Below are 14306 nucleotides of genomic sequence, written 5' to 3'. Positions count from 1 at the left end.
ACTGGGGTTGGGGGAGATGAAGCTGGTATCAATTTCTGGGGCCTACTACCCTGGAACAGGGACCAGTGTCCAACTGTGCTAATATCAATTCAAGTCCCTTGCAAAGATTTTCAGCCAGTCTACCCTTGCTTGGGGAGGGGTGGAAACATGTTTTCAGGAGAGTTCAAACCCATGTTGGGGTTTGTACAGCATTGTTGTGATTTAGGATAATACTAGCCGGGGGTTTGCATAAAAGGAGGTAGAATGTAAAAATGGTTCTTTTCTTACCCTTACTACTTCCCATCCAGTCCATCCACATGTCCTTTCATTTCTGCCTCCTACTCCATCTCTCATCTGTCCCCTTCTGCCCTCTTCATTGCCATTACCCTAGTCTGAGTCATCAGAGTTTCCATCTGGTCTGCAAAAGCCTTCTATCTAGACTTCTCTGCTTCTGCTCTTGACTGTTTACAATCCATTCTCCACAGAGCAGCTAAAGTCATCCTCCTCAAACTTAAATCGGATCATATCAGCTCCTCGTTAAATCCCGTCAGTGGCTGCTCACTGCTCTTAGACTAAAATCCAAGCTCTTCATGGTGATCTCCATGCTCTTTACCAGCTGGCTCCCGCTTAGCTCTCCAGTCCCACATCCTGTCACTCTTCTCCTGCCTCACTACATCTAGCTTCCTTTTCTGTTCTGTGAATCCTCTGGACCCGCTCCCTTCTAAGGCCCCAGCACAAAAGTGATTCCTCTAGCTCTTCTTGAAACCACCTCATTCCCATCCTTTAGGTCTCTGCTTAAGTGTCCCTCTTAAGGGACCTATGTTTATCACTTTATCCAAAATAGCCACTTCACCAGATTTCCCCAAACCTTTATTGCATTTCTCACAATCTGTAGTAGTTATTTTATTTATCTGGTTACTTATTTATTATGTCTCTTCCCTAGATAGACTCTGAGCTTCTTGAGAGCAAGAGATCATGTCTGTTTCCTTCAGAGCTATATTCCCAGAAACTAGCACAGTGTTAGCACAAGGCTGGTTGGTACTCAATAAGTATGTGTTGAATAACTAAACTCATCTCCTATCACATGGCCAGTGCAGTGCCCAGCATGGACCTCTGAATCCTATGGTCCACAGCCAAAGAGTGGATGAACGTACTTGGACAGTAAAATTAACCATATTTGTAAGCCCCCAAGTTGCTTATCTGAGGACCTTCATGTGTGGGACAGGTAGGTATCACGCATGGTTGGATGATCTCTGAACCTCTGAACCTTCTATTACAGTACTGGCAGCTTTGGAGAAAACATTTTTTTCTTTTGTGTACTTTCCACCAACATTTTCTATGCCTTGGAGAATGCCTCTAAATTTAGTGTCACCTACATTCTCATTAAGGTGACTTTAACATCTGCCTTCTAGATTGTGAATGATGATGAGAGAGATAACAATTAAATGGTTGCTCATCCCTGACAGCCTCACAGCAGGCATCCCTCTGTTCAGCCCAGAGTCACTCATCACTCTCCTGTGTTTGTCTTCCCCCAGCCAGCTTTTAGTTCACTTGACTGGCTTCAATTCAACACACTTAAGTTTTGAAAGCTGAGCTTTATGAGATATAATTCTAGACGCTTACATTCTCTGAGTCATGTCATTTTATCAAAAAACATGTGATGTGAGTTTTAGAGGGCATTTCCAGAGGCAGAGCTGGAATTTAAAAAAAAAAAGTTGGAGAGCAAGAGGATGGATGGTACTTTGATCAACGCTCATTCCCTAGGCCACGTGGTGATTCCATCAGTGGAGCTAAGTGTGTGCAAATCAAACCCTAAGAGCCAGTGGAGGACAGACACCCAATTAGTTACAATAACCTCTGACTGGTAAGTGAAAGGAGAGACCTATGAAATTGTGGATACACAGAAAGAATTTTGGGATCAAACCACTCTGAGTTTCCGGTCTGATGTGTCAGCCGGAAGCGTAGTCCCTCTGAGAACTGTGCTGTGCATTCATTAGAACATGCGGAGCCAAGTGATTGGGAAGCAGCAGCTCCAAATGAGCTTTACAGTTACTGGGAATGAAAAAGGAAGGCCATATATTTTTAAGAGAAAAAGCCATATAAATCTGACAGCTCCACCCCACTCACAGCAAATCCCAATCGTATCTAGCCAAACCACTCTATTTTCTTGACATAGACATGCACAATGGGAAGGCACTGTGAAAAATCAGTGGTAGTAACCGCGAACCACTTACAGTACACTCTGGGCTCAATCATGATGTCTTTGGGTCTGTTCAGGGCGAGGTAGGTCACCTTCCATTTTCAAACACACACACACACACACACACACACACACACATACCCCAAACCCTTACTCAACCAACAAACATGCAGCAAAAAACTCATACACGCAAGATGAATTATGCAAGTAAATTGTTTTTCTCCTTAAATTATATTAAACTTTTTTGTTTTGAAACTTCTGAGTTATTGGTCTTCATGACACTACTATCCAGTTAGTGCTTTTGTTTTTGTTGTGTTGAAAGAGACAGAGATGAAAACAGTGTTTTTGTTTTGTTTCTTAAAATTCCAGGCTTCCCTGGTGGCACAGTGGTTAAGAATCCGCCTGCCAATTCAGGGGACACGGGTTTGAGCCCTAGTCCCGAAAGATCCCACATGCCGTGGAGCAACTAAGCCCATGCACTACAACTACTGAACCTGTGCTCTAGAGCCCGCGAGCCACAACTGCTGAAACCCGTGCACCTAGAGTCCGTGCTCTGCAACAAGAGAAGCCACCGCAATGAGAGGCCCGCGCACCGCAACTAAGAGTAGCCCCCGCTCGCCGCAACTAGAGAAAATCTGCGCACAGCAATGAAGACCCAATGCAGCCAAAAATAAATAAAATTTTAAAAATTCCAGTTAAATCTGCAAATATATCGATTGATAGTGATATCTATCAACATTCAAAATACACCTACCCTTATTAAGTAACTTTATTTCCAGGTATTTTCACTACAGACCTACAGCAATACACAGAGACATCCTTAACCACCTGTCTTCTTCATTTTTGTACCCAAGCAGCTGAATGTAGCTGAAGAAAAGCATACAATCAGGCAGACAGGTTTCACTTTAAATATGATTCCATACCTCAGATGTGTTCTTGGTGCCACCAGTAATCCTTTGATGTTTCTCTAGTTTCTTTATCAAGCTCGCTTTTCTAATCTCTGAGATGACTATTTTGTACATTTCCTCTCTGTTCAAATCCTCTTCTCTACTCACTTCCCTTCCTCTCAGTCCATGACCTTGCGTTATGCTTTAAGCAATATAAGAAATCATGATTTGGGAGCTCTTTTCTTCCCGCACCCAATCTATGCATGGTTGTCTCTGTACCCTACTCTTCCTGTACAAGTCAGAAGTGCTGCTTTTCCTAAAGAAGGTTAGTCTCTATCTCTCTTGTTCTTTCTCTTGTGCGTCGTCAATCCTCATACTTTCACCTGGCTTTATAAATACACTGACAAATTTATATCTTCAGTCCAAACATCTCCTTCGAGCTCCAGACTTGTGATTAATCTGCATACTCAATGCTACATTTGGATGTCTCCCAAGCATCTCAGACTTAACATGCTCAAAATAGACCCTCAATTCAGCCTTCCCCCCAAACTGATTCTCCCCTTATCTTCCCCATGCAGTGAATTGTCCGGGTTTCTCTTCTTCAATCCCCACATCCATTCCTGTTATTCGTGTCAATTCTGCCTTTTAAATATATTTTGAATATGTCTATCTCTATTGCCACTAGCCTGGCCCAAACCATCCATCACCATCTTGCCTATACTGCTGAAACAGGTTCCTTCCTGGCTTCACCCTTGTCCCATTACAATCTGTTCTCCACAGAGTATCTGAGTAGTTTTTTATACACCTATATCTATACTTATATCTGTATCTATATCTGATCACATTACTCCCCTGAATAAAATTCTCCATTGGCTTCCCTTAACTCTTCAGATAGAACCCAAACTTCTTACCATGGCTTACAAGATATTTTACGATTGGTCTCTCCCTACCTTTCCAATGTTATTTCATGCCACTCTCTCTCATCCATCATCTTTTAGCCACATTGGCCTGTTTTCAATTCCTTGAAAATGCTAAGTTTCTTTCCGTCTAGGGCTTTGCAAATGGTGTTCCTTATGCCTGGAATGCTCTACCATCTTTGGGTCCCAATTTAAATGTCAACTTCTCAAAAAGTCCTTCCCTGGTTCTGTGTTCAGGTAAGTGTTCCTAGCTAACTCTACATTAGCACACTTCATTTCTCTCATAGCCCTTCTCATAATTTGTAATTATATATCTATATCTTCACTTAGTCTGTATATTTCTGCTGCTAGATTGTAAGCTCTATAAGGCAAGGAATATTATTCAGATATGTATACCTAGTCCTTCCCACAGTATGTTACACATAAAGAGACCAATAATATTGATGAATATTTGAGTAAATGAATTAATGAATACAAGAATGTTTGTTATAGCATTGTGATAACAGCAAAAATGTAAACAACTTAAATGTCATTTAAAAAGTGAAAAGTTATATAAATGATGGCATATCTTTATAATACTAAGAGGTGGAACTATTTGCAGAGGTAGAAAGCTGTCCAAGATAAAGTAAGTGAAAAAAGCAAACTGCAGAACATGGTATTTAAAAAGGTTTATGATACACATAAATATGTTACTGCATATGCATGCAAAGTTTCTGAAACCAACATGAGAAACTGTTAACAGCTGATACTTCTGTTTGTTTAAAGGAATCATTTATGTCCTCACATACAACTTGAATTTCCTACCATAATTATGTGTTACTTTTATAATTTGAAAAACTTCTTAAAATTAAAATATAAACATATATTAATTAACAAAAACTTAGCCATGTATTGTGCTCCTGCTCCAAGGGGCACTAGTCCCCATTTGCTAGAAGCTACTGGGGTAAAGGACACAGGTGTAAGAAATCACTTGCATTCATGGACACCTGCTCTGCCTTGTTCCAAAAAATTAACTCGAGGTGGCTACAAATAACTGTGTTCTATGTGACAGTTAGAAAAGGTGGATTTGTAACCAGATCAGGGAGCACCCTGTATGCAGAGCAAGTGGTCTGCACTTAACTGGATGGGAACTAGAGGATCACAGAAGACTCTGAGCTTTAAAAAGTTCAATCTGGGCAGCCAGGAAGACTACTCTACCAGAGCAAATTTAACCTCTTTATAACATTTTATGATTTAAAAACCACAAACCAGGTAACACTCCCGTTGTTCCTCTGCTAACAGTAATAACACGGAGTTGCCTTTAGTTGTAAATTGCTTAGACGATTAGAATCAGCCCTAATGCCTCTGGCACAGATTTTCGCGATCCTCACCAATTGCCAGGGCTTTGTCTGATTTGAAAACTTGCAGACCACATTAGTGCACACTGGCTTCTTTTGGTTTCCTTCTGGCTGCTTCATTTGTATTTATAGACAGACCTAATGGAGGGGTGTATGTAGGTGGGGATGGGGCAGGGTGAGGTATGTGGTCTCTTCCACTCAAAGGTACTAAGCCCAGCCAGCTTACTTCGGTTCACTTGTGTGTTCCATCCCCCACTTGGAGGGCTTTAAATCCTCTAGTGGTTCTCAAATTTTAGGGTGCATAAAGCATCACCTGGAGGGCTTGCTAAAACCCAGATTCCTGAGCCCCATCCCCAGAGGTTCTGATTCAGTAGGACTGGGGTGGGCCCAAGAAATTGCATTTCCAATAAGCTCCGAGGTGATGCTGATGTTCTGGTCCCCACCCTCAAACAGTTTATACCCCAGTGGAGGAAACAGACATCTAAGTCGTTACCACGGAAGATCAAAAGCAGCAAGTGCTAAAATGCAAATCTGTGGCAGAACAAGGAGCGCGGAAGTAGGAACAATTGCTTCTAACTGGAGAAATAAGTAAGACTTCAGAAAGAGGTTGCCATTTCAGCTGGCCACAGGAGGAGTATGGGAGGAGCAAGGAGCCTGCTTTGGGGAACAGAAGATGGGAAACAGTGTATTTCCAAGGTTTTACTTGGTGCCAACAAAAGCATCAGATCTTTCCAACTGTAGCTCTGCCCTCCAGGGGTATTTGTAAGCTTCCTAAGTTTGTAGCTGCCCCGAGATCTGTTTTACTCTGGGCCTAGCAACTTTAGAGCATATGTAGGCTAAAAATGGGCAGAGAGCCCGTGACTAATATTCATAGCTTAAAACCTCAAAGGGGGTCTTCCTAGGGAAAGATGCCCAGTTTTCCAAATGTAGAACAGCAAGATCAGTCTTATACATCTCATTTTCAAATATGTACCTACATTTCAGACATGGCCTTACTAGACACGTGGGCTTTCTTTAGACCCCGTGACATAGGAAATGGAGTAGTTATTTTTCTGAATATTTAATTGAAAATGCAACACAGAAAGCCTTCTAGTGACTTTGAACTTCCACTCTATTATCTAATTCCCAATTATGTAACCCTTAGTAAGTTGCCTTATCGCTCTGTGCAGGTTTCCTCATCCATAAATGGATATCATAATAATACCTACACTCATAGGGATGTTGTGAGAATTAAATGAATTAATAAGTGTAAGCACTCAATAACTATTAGTTGTTTTTCTTTTCTTTTTCTATTGACACTTGAGCCAAGCAAATGTATTTTTAGGTGAATTGGCCCTTCTAGGGCCAATTTCCACTTTTTTTTTTTCCATATCTTTAATTCAGAATGCTATCTGGATTTCCTAAGGGCCCTTCCTAGACATGCTATGTGCAATGTTTGCCTTTTCAACATGGAAGGCACCTAATTAAGTTCTATGGCTGAGCAGTTCTTCAGATATATGAGAGTTTGGGGGAAGAAAACTCTCCTCTTTCTGATATGTTGTCAGCCTCTAGTATATCTTTAATACTTCTCCCAAACTTTTTATGAGGTACAAAGTTAGAAAAAACAGAGAAGGTACATCAGGTCCTAAGGGACAATTTACAACACAATGATGAGCACAGAAATCTTGAACTGCCTCTTTCTCCAAAGGGAGTATGGAATGGCAAGTTTACTGAGTCTTGAGTCAGCGTGGGTCTGGATCCTGCCTCTGCTTTGTGATCCTGGACATGTACCTTAACCTCTCCTTGCCCAACTTTACTTATCTGAAAAAATGGAGATGATAAATGTACCTACCCTCAAGAGGTTGTCAGGAAGATTTTATATTACCAAAATAACATTTTAGGTAAAGCTTGGCACATAACAAGCACTCAATAGTATTAGGTCTTGTAGCATAATGGAAAGATTATACTGGAAGTTGAAGTAATAGATTTTTAGTCCAGGTGCGCCACTAATAATCTTTATGATATTAGGCAACCTCCTGGGGCCTTAGTTTCATATTTTTTTAAAGTAATAAAGATAAAATAAAGGATCAGGAGAGGATGATTTCAAAAGATTCTTCCCAAGTCTAATCAGCTGATTTTAGCCTATCATCTTACCTTTCAGAGGGTGGAACAATATAGCCCTCTCTCTCTCTGGTATTTAGAGAACAGACTGCAGACCCTGGAAAAGTTTCCCTTTGTCTGTCTATTTTGACATTTATTGCTTCTGACCTTATTGATTCTCAGGGACAAGGGCTAATCTGGTTCTTTCTCTTCATGGGTCTGAGTCTGTTTCCATTTTTTCAGACGCTCTGAACTTACTCTGATCCCTTGGTATCTTGATGTTCACTGAAGACCTAGGACCAGATATGCCCCTTCTTGGAGCCTCAGTATTCTCAGTTGTAGGGACTGGATGATCTCTAAACACTTCTAATTTCAGTGTTTTATGAGTCTGCAAACCTCAGCTCGTACCCTTTTCCAGTGGGTATTTGGTTGTGACTGCCACAAAGCTGGATGCGTTCAAAGGCAGAGTGGGCAACAAAGACTTCAGCCAATGGGCTAGACTGCAAATGAAGCTGCTGTGATGTCAAGAAGCATCACTATAATTTGCGGCTCAAACAGTGTAAAGTAGAATTTTATAGAATAAGGTAGATTTTGGGAGATATTTATGGGAGTCACAATAGGACATTCTGAAGATATAAAAACACCGTAATACAAAATTTCCTGGCTTTCTTTTGAATCACCGGAACACAGTGTTTATGTTTCGTAATGTTAATCACATGCAATTCTTCTAAATCTGGGATCTAATGAATGCAAAAATTGGTCCAAATGTCAATTTTAAACATATGTTTTTTATATTGAATAGACCTGAATGGTTCCAAGCACCAGTTAACTCTTTGATGAAGTTAGGGTCTGATTTTTCAGTGGTGGTTCTGATTGGTATTCAAGATGGGGAGAACTCCTCAGATCACTCCAGCAACAGGGTCAGCAAAGGAATTGCAAAGGCACCTCCTGAAGCAAAGCATGAAGGTCTGGGATAGCTCAGTGAATACTGCTCACTCTGAGGAATGGAGGGAGTTACAAAGCCGTCCGGCAGACTTTGGTAGGTTCTGGAAATTTCAAAATTGGACAGAACAATGAAAGCCAATGTGTAAACCCTTTCATGGGGACCTTAACTGCAGATGGAGAACATACTGATTCTGTTGGTCATTAATAGTCATTCTGAATTTCAAAATGACCATTTTCATCTTTTTCTAATGATGTGAAACAGTTTTACTCAGTCCTCAGAGAGCAATTAACCAGACTTTTCGTTGGTGTCCAACGACTGTGCTTGTTGTTTTGTCTAAAGAAAAGGAGGCTGTGAGATGACTTAGCTTTTCAGGACAAGAAGAAATTTATAGTTTAAAAAGTAACAGAAATAAGGGTCAGACACAAAGCTTTAAATTCCAGGATATCACAATTAGAAGAACTGACAAAAACCATCATACTGAGGGATGGGTGGCATCTGCTCTGAAGATCTGAAAACTACCACCTGTTTTGTCCTACCAAGAGATTGGGGACAATCTGATTCTTAACGTTGGACACCAACTTGGTCACTTGGTGCTTCAAATAACACTGCCATGACTCACAACCATTTGGATACTTAAATTCTTTTCAGCCAGTAAAAGTCATGGAAGAAATCCACTTCATAATCATAACCTGGGAATTTTTTCACTGCAAGTGAAATTTCTCAGCTAAATTATCCACTCTAGTCATTAGTCTTGGCTCCAAATAACATTTAGCTATTTCAAAAAATCCAGCCCACCACTACAGGATAAAGATTATCCATGGATAGGTACAAAAGAATGTGCCATAAACCCAGGAAGCAATTCGTAAAGAGATGTTTCAGAGATACTTTGAGCAACGGCAATATCAGTAAAAGAACTGCAGAGCCTTCTGAAGCGATTCCTTTTGAAGAGAGCTCCATTTGGGTATATTAGTTCTGGCATGTTTGATAAAAAGTTAGCATACTATCTACTAAGCTTACTTCATATGCCCCTTTTCCCACCCTATTAGACATTAAGAGTACAAGCGTAATGGTTTATTGAAAGGGCTCAACTTGGTGGAATACCCACAGCAAACACCTTTATGCTTTTTTTTAACCACTGCCTTTCAAAGCCAGTTTCCTAACCCTGAATCTCATCTCAAATCTTATTTCTTAGCTTTTGGATATTAATAAATAATTTCATTTTTCAGGTATTAAAAATACCAGCCTAATCTTATATCAAAACTTTAGTTTTTCATCTAATTTGATTCATATCTTGACCAGTGTAGGCTTGACATAAATCAGAAACTGTAGTGGAGGAAGGGGATACATGTTTTTGTTTGTTTGTTTGTTTTTTCTTTAATCCTCTTCTCCAGTAATTCCTGAAGGAGTAGAGGTAAAGAAGAAAGGTAAAATGGGGGCAAAAATGCTTTATTGACTAGTGTTATAGTAATCTGGCTTTGGTGCACTCTCGGAGGGAGATGCCCAAGTAATGGATCCTTCTCTTTTGGGACATTTTTGTGGGTTCTTCCAATGCTTTCCTGCTGGGACCCGCCACGTTATACTGTTTTCTTATACAGGCAATAGGCTTTACGACTAACCCCTTAAAACTCCTCTAAGCTTCTACCCTGATGATATATCTCTCACAACCTCTTTCTGCTGGGGTGTGATTCTTTAAAGACAGCTGAAGCTTGGTTGCTTTCTGTGGTGTCCACTGTAGTCCAAGCTCTCTCACCTCATTCAATTGTCAAGGACATCTCCAGCCAGCCTCTTCATTAGACCTTTCCAGGGGAGGACCAGGCTCTGGACTCTGTGCCTGCCAAACTTCAGAGAACATATGTCAAGTCCTCCTAAGAATTCTCCTTTTAGTTCTTCTAGGACACATCTGGGGCCGAAGAGCCCTCTCACTTGGCTTGGGGTAGAAAGGAAGAACCTTCTTCCTGTCCCTACTTCCGAGCTGATAAAACTCTCTTCATACACAGAAATAATCTTCTCTCTCATCAACCTCCTAGCCTCTTCTTACATGTAGACAGGATATGGACAATGGATCCCTTTTGGTTTGGGTCCAGAACTCGTTTGGGGCTATCCTGTAGGAGGTCCTACATGGATGGTCTAAATAACTCTAATCTCTCTTTAAGATGTGTGGCACTTTATACCCATTGACCTCAGCTTTGGGGTCTCAGCTGAAATGGACAACAGAAAAGTCCCATTTGTTACACAAGAAGAGGCACAATGAGAATCAGAGCCAAGGCAGAATGAAAGGATGTTTTCAGTTTATGAAAAGGAAAATCATTTCAGACATAACTATTTCTTTATTGCTTTATTTTGGGTTAGTAGAGAACCCAAACAAAACTGCTAAAGAAGCAGTTCTGGTAGGAAACTTTGAGGTGATCCTAGAAAGAGAGAGTGCTTCTGATGTGAACAGCGAATATTAATGTCCTTCCTACTGAACTACTAGGCAGAATTAAGCAGAGATGGACCTGGTTATCAGAGAAGGGGAAGAAAGGGAAAGGTCAGGGTTGGTGGTAAAACATCAAGAAGTGAGGTCAGTAGGATAAGAGGCCAGAGTCAGGTTTGCTAAACCGAGGCTAAGAAAAACAGAGATCAGGATCAGGTAGGGTAAGAGGAGCATTATTATTCCGAATCAATAGATTAGTGCTAGTGAATTAGCCCATTATCAGAGAGGAGAACATTCTAAGGCTTTGAGTGCCTGAAAACATATTCAGTCTCTCATGCACACATACACACAAGCCACAAGTGCTCCTTGGGTGCTTACTTTGTACCAGGTACTGTGGGAGGCACTGGGATTGCAGCAATGAACATGATAGAGTTTACCCAGAGATGAGAAATACAACATTCAAGGAACTAAAGGAAATTCAATTTGGCTGGAGCACAGAGGGCAAGAAAAATAATGGCAGTTGATGGGAATAGAGGTATGAGTAGAGACCACATCATGTGGCTCCCTGGGCACCATTTTAATGAATCTGAATTTTATTCCCGAGGCAATGAGTTAAAGGGTTTTTAAGAAAGTTTTAACAGACATTGTGTTTTAGATAATAGCTTTGATTGCACTATAGAAAATAGACTGAAGAGAGGCACAGCAGAAAGACAGACAAATTAAGAAGACTTGGGGAGTGAGATGAAGGGCGAAGTCAAGATTTCTAGCTCATTTCTAGCAATTGGGTGGGTGTTGGTGCCATTCCTTTAGATGTGGCACAGGAGGACATTCAAACTTACAGCACGGGAGTGGAGAGGTAGGGGAGCTGAGATGTTGAGTTTACATTTAGACATGCCTGTGAAGCATCCAATCAGATATATCCAGTAGGAAGCTCAAAGTTAGGAGAGAGAAATGGGCTAGACATATGCATTTATGAATGAGCAATGAATGGATGATAATTGGAGCTATGTGAGTGGATGAGCTTACATAGGGTATGTGTAGAATAAGAAAAGAAGTAAGAGTAGGAAAGGACCCTAAAGAATATTGATGTTTATAGGATGAATAGAGGAAGAAGAGCTTGCAAAGAGAAATGAAATATTGCCAGAGAGGTAGGCAAGAAGCTAGGAAAGAATGGTGTCTCAAAGTGAAGCATCTACCATCAGCCTTCTCCTCCATGGGGCTTTCATCATCTTCCTGTGGGTCCTGACAGTCATGAAGTTTCCTGAAACTTGGTTTGCCTAATATTACTAGTAGATTTGGGAATGTATTTATTACAATTTTACGTTTGCTTCTTGGGGCAGCTGGGAGTGAACAAGGCAGATTGTTTATTCTCTAGGTCTCTGTAATGTCCCCCAGTATATCTCATTAAGAAGGCCCAGGTTCTGAACCTTGGCTGTACACTAGAATCATCTGGGGAGTTTAAAAAAATACTGATAAATGGGTCTTACTCGTTGCTCCCTGATTTAATTGGTCTAGAATGTTGCCTAGGAATCGGAATTTTTAAAAACTCCCCAGGTGATCCTAAATGTGTAGCCAAGACTGAGAACAATTGACCTTAATTAAGATGGCTTCTGATCTTGCATCAGTGTTTCCCAATAAAGGACATGCATTAATCTCTAGAGAACTGCTTGGTTTAGCTTAACGGAAGAAGTGAAAAGTTTGGGCAGGCTTTTCAGGAATGCAAGTGAATGGAGTGAGCATACCCATTTCTGGGGATAGCGAAGACATTGGTGGGCCCACAGCAGATGGTTTCTTATGAAATGCCAAGTATTTTGACATATCTTGTCTAAATTGTCCATTGTTGGGAAGCGACATAGAGTGGCTCTCTAGTAGCAGCACCAAACAGAGAACTAGAATATTGCTCTCTCGAATTACTGACTCATTACATAGGGAAAGCAATAAGTGATTGCTTAATATTAGGCTCAGGAAATTGATGGCCCTCTCTTGTCCAACCCTTTTATCAACAAATCAACTCCACAATATTTAACAGTCTGCTAAGTGCACGGCATGGTGCTTACCCATCCTTAAAAGGCATGTTAAGAAAGATGTGTGATCCTACTTTTAACATTTTACTCATATTATTAGAAGAGTGTAGGTGGCATTCTACTTCAGCAGCGTTTCCACCTCCCTTTTTCTTGTTACCACTCTCTTTCTTTCTTTGATTCCGGCTCTGTCTGTTCCATACCTCCCTTCTTTACTCTTTCCCTCCACTTCCTTCTCTTTTCTTCTCTGTCTCCCACACATCTGCTTCTTTCAGTTTCTTGGCACTTTGCCCTAAGCTCTTTGCCTCTTCTCTCTCTTTTAACCTCCATATTCATTCCTGGTTTTACCCACTGTTAAGCACTTATTTTTTAGCTCTGTCTTCCACAATTCTCCCTGGACCCTTGAAGTCTCACTACATCTTTAAGAGGAGGCTTTATGGCAGCAAAGACCTTGAGTGGAGGAGTATGAAACCTGGATTTCATCCTCCACCCTGACAGTTGTATTAACTGGAATAAGCCACTTAAACACTGATAAGCCTCAGTTTCCTCATCTGTTCTTAACCCTGACTGCATAGGGTAGAATCATCTGGAAAGCTTTTTAACAAATTCCAATGTCAGTGTCACATTCCAGATCAGTGAAATCAAAATATGTGCTGATGAAACCATTGCCAGGTTCACTTTCCTCTGCCTAAAGAGTTATAAGGAGATTGCTCTCAGAACCTCCAAAATTTCGTCCCATCTTTTTTTGCCTATATCAGTTCTGGCTCTGCTTTGGAGAAGCTTTCCAATTTCATAGTTCCAAAGTTCTAGGTTTTCAAGGCTGAGTGAGAACAAATGGGGATGAGCAAATAGCACTAAGGATGCAATTAAAAAGGAGTCTGAAAGGATCGGCTGGAAGGCACATTTAATTTAACCACATCAGTAATGACTTGTATGAAGCAAATGTCACACAGTAAAGGAGCATAGAAAAGGAGTAAGATATGCGCATGGAAAACTTCAAAGAGAAGGTAAAGCACTAATCTAAGTGCCATCAGAAATGTTAACATGAATAAAAAGTTTAAAATGTTGAAAAAAAATCAAGAATTTCAGTTTTATAGAACTACTGATACAGAGACACTAGAAGAACAGTTAGGGATCGTCTAATTCAACAGATTTCAAAGGATGGTCTGCAAACCCCAGGGGATCCAAGACCCTTTCATGGGGTCTGTGAAGTCAAAACTATTTCTGCAATACTAAGACATTACTTGCCTCATTCACTATGTTGCATTTGGATTGATGGTGGAAAAGCAACAGAGGGTAGAACTACTAGAGCCTTGGCACAAATCAAGGCAGTGCCACCAAACTGTACTAGCAGTCGTATTCTTCACCACCACACACTCGCAGTGAACAACAATAACAACAAAATCAGTTTCACTTAAGGATGTTCTTGAAGAAGCAGTAAAAATATTTATTAATTCTTGACCCTTAAATGCATGTCTTTTTAAAATATCCCATGTGACGAAATAAGTACACATAAAGTACTTCTAC

At 40.6% G+C, this 14306-nt stretch overlaps 1 protein-coding gene and 1 long non-coding RNA gene across 5 annotated transcripts in view; one reads left to right on the top strand and one right to left on the bottom strand.

The window, feature by feature from the left end:
• HPSE2 (heparanase 2 (inactive)) overlaps positions 1–14306 on the bottom strand; it is a 632120-nt gene that overhangs the window by 47676 nt on the left and 570138 nt on the right. The gene's annotated exons all lie outside the window — the stretch shown is intronic.
• The window catches only part of LOC133094096 (uncharacterized), a 111580-nt gene that overhangs the window by 61551 nt on the left and 35723 nt on the right, over positions 1–14306 (top strand). Inside the window, exon 4 of one of the 2 annotated variants that reach the window (XR_009701360.1) lies at positions 2549–3128. The exons of the other annotated variant lie outside the window; for it this stretch is intronic. This is a non-coding gene — a long non-coding RNA (uncharacterized LOC133094096). Of the gene's footprint in view, positions 1–2548; positions 3129–14306 lie in introns of those variants that run through there. 2 annotated transcript variants of the gene reach the window in all.

The sequence above is a fragment of the Eubalaena glacialis genome, chromosome 1, assembly GCF_028564815.1.
Source record: "Eubalaena glacialis isolate mEubGla1 chromosome 1, mEubGla1.1.hap2.+ XY, whole genome shotgun sequence".
Lineage (NCBI taxonomy): Eukaryota > Metazoa > Chordata > Mammalia > Artiodactyla > Balaenidae > Eubalaena > Eubalaena glacialis.
This window is presented reverse-complemented; position numbering and strand designations above follow the sequence as displayed.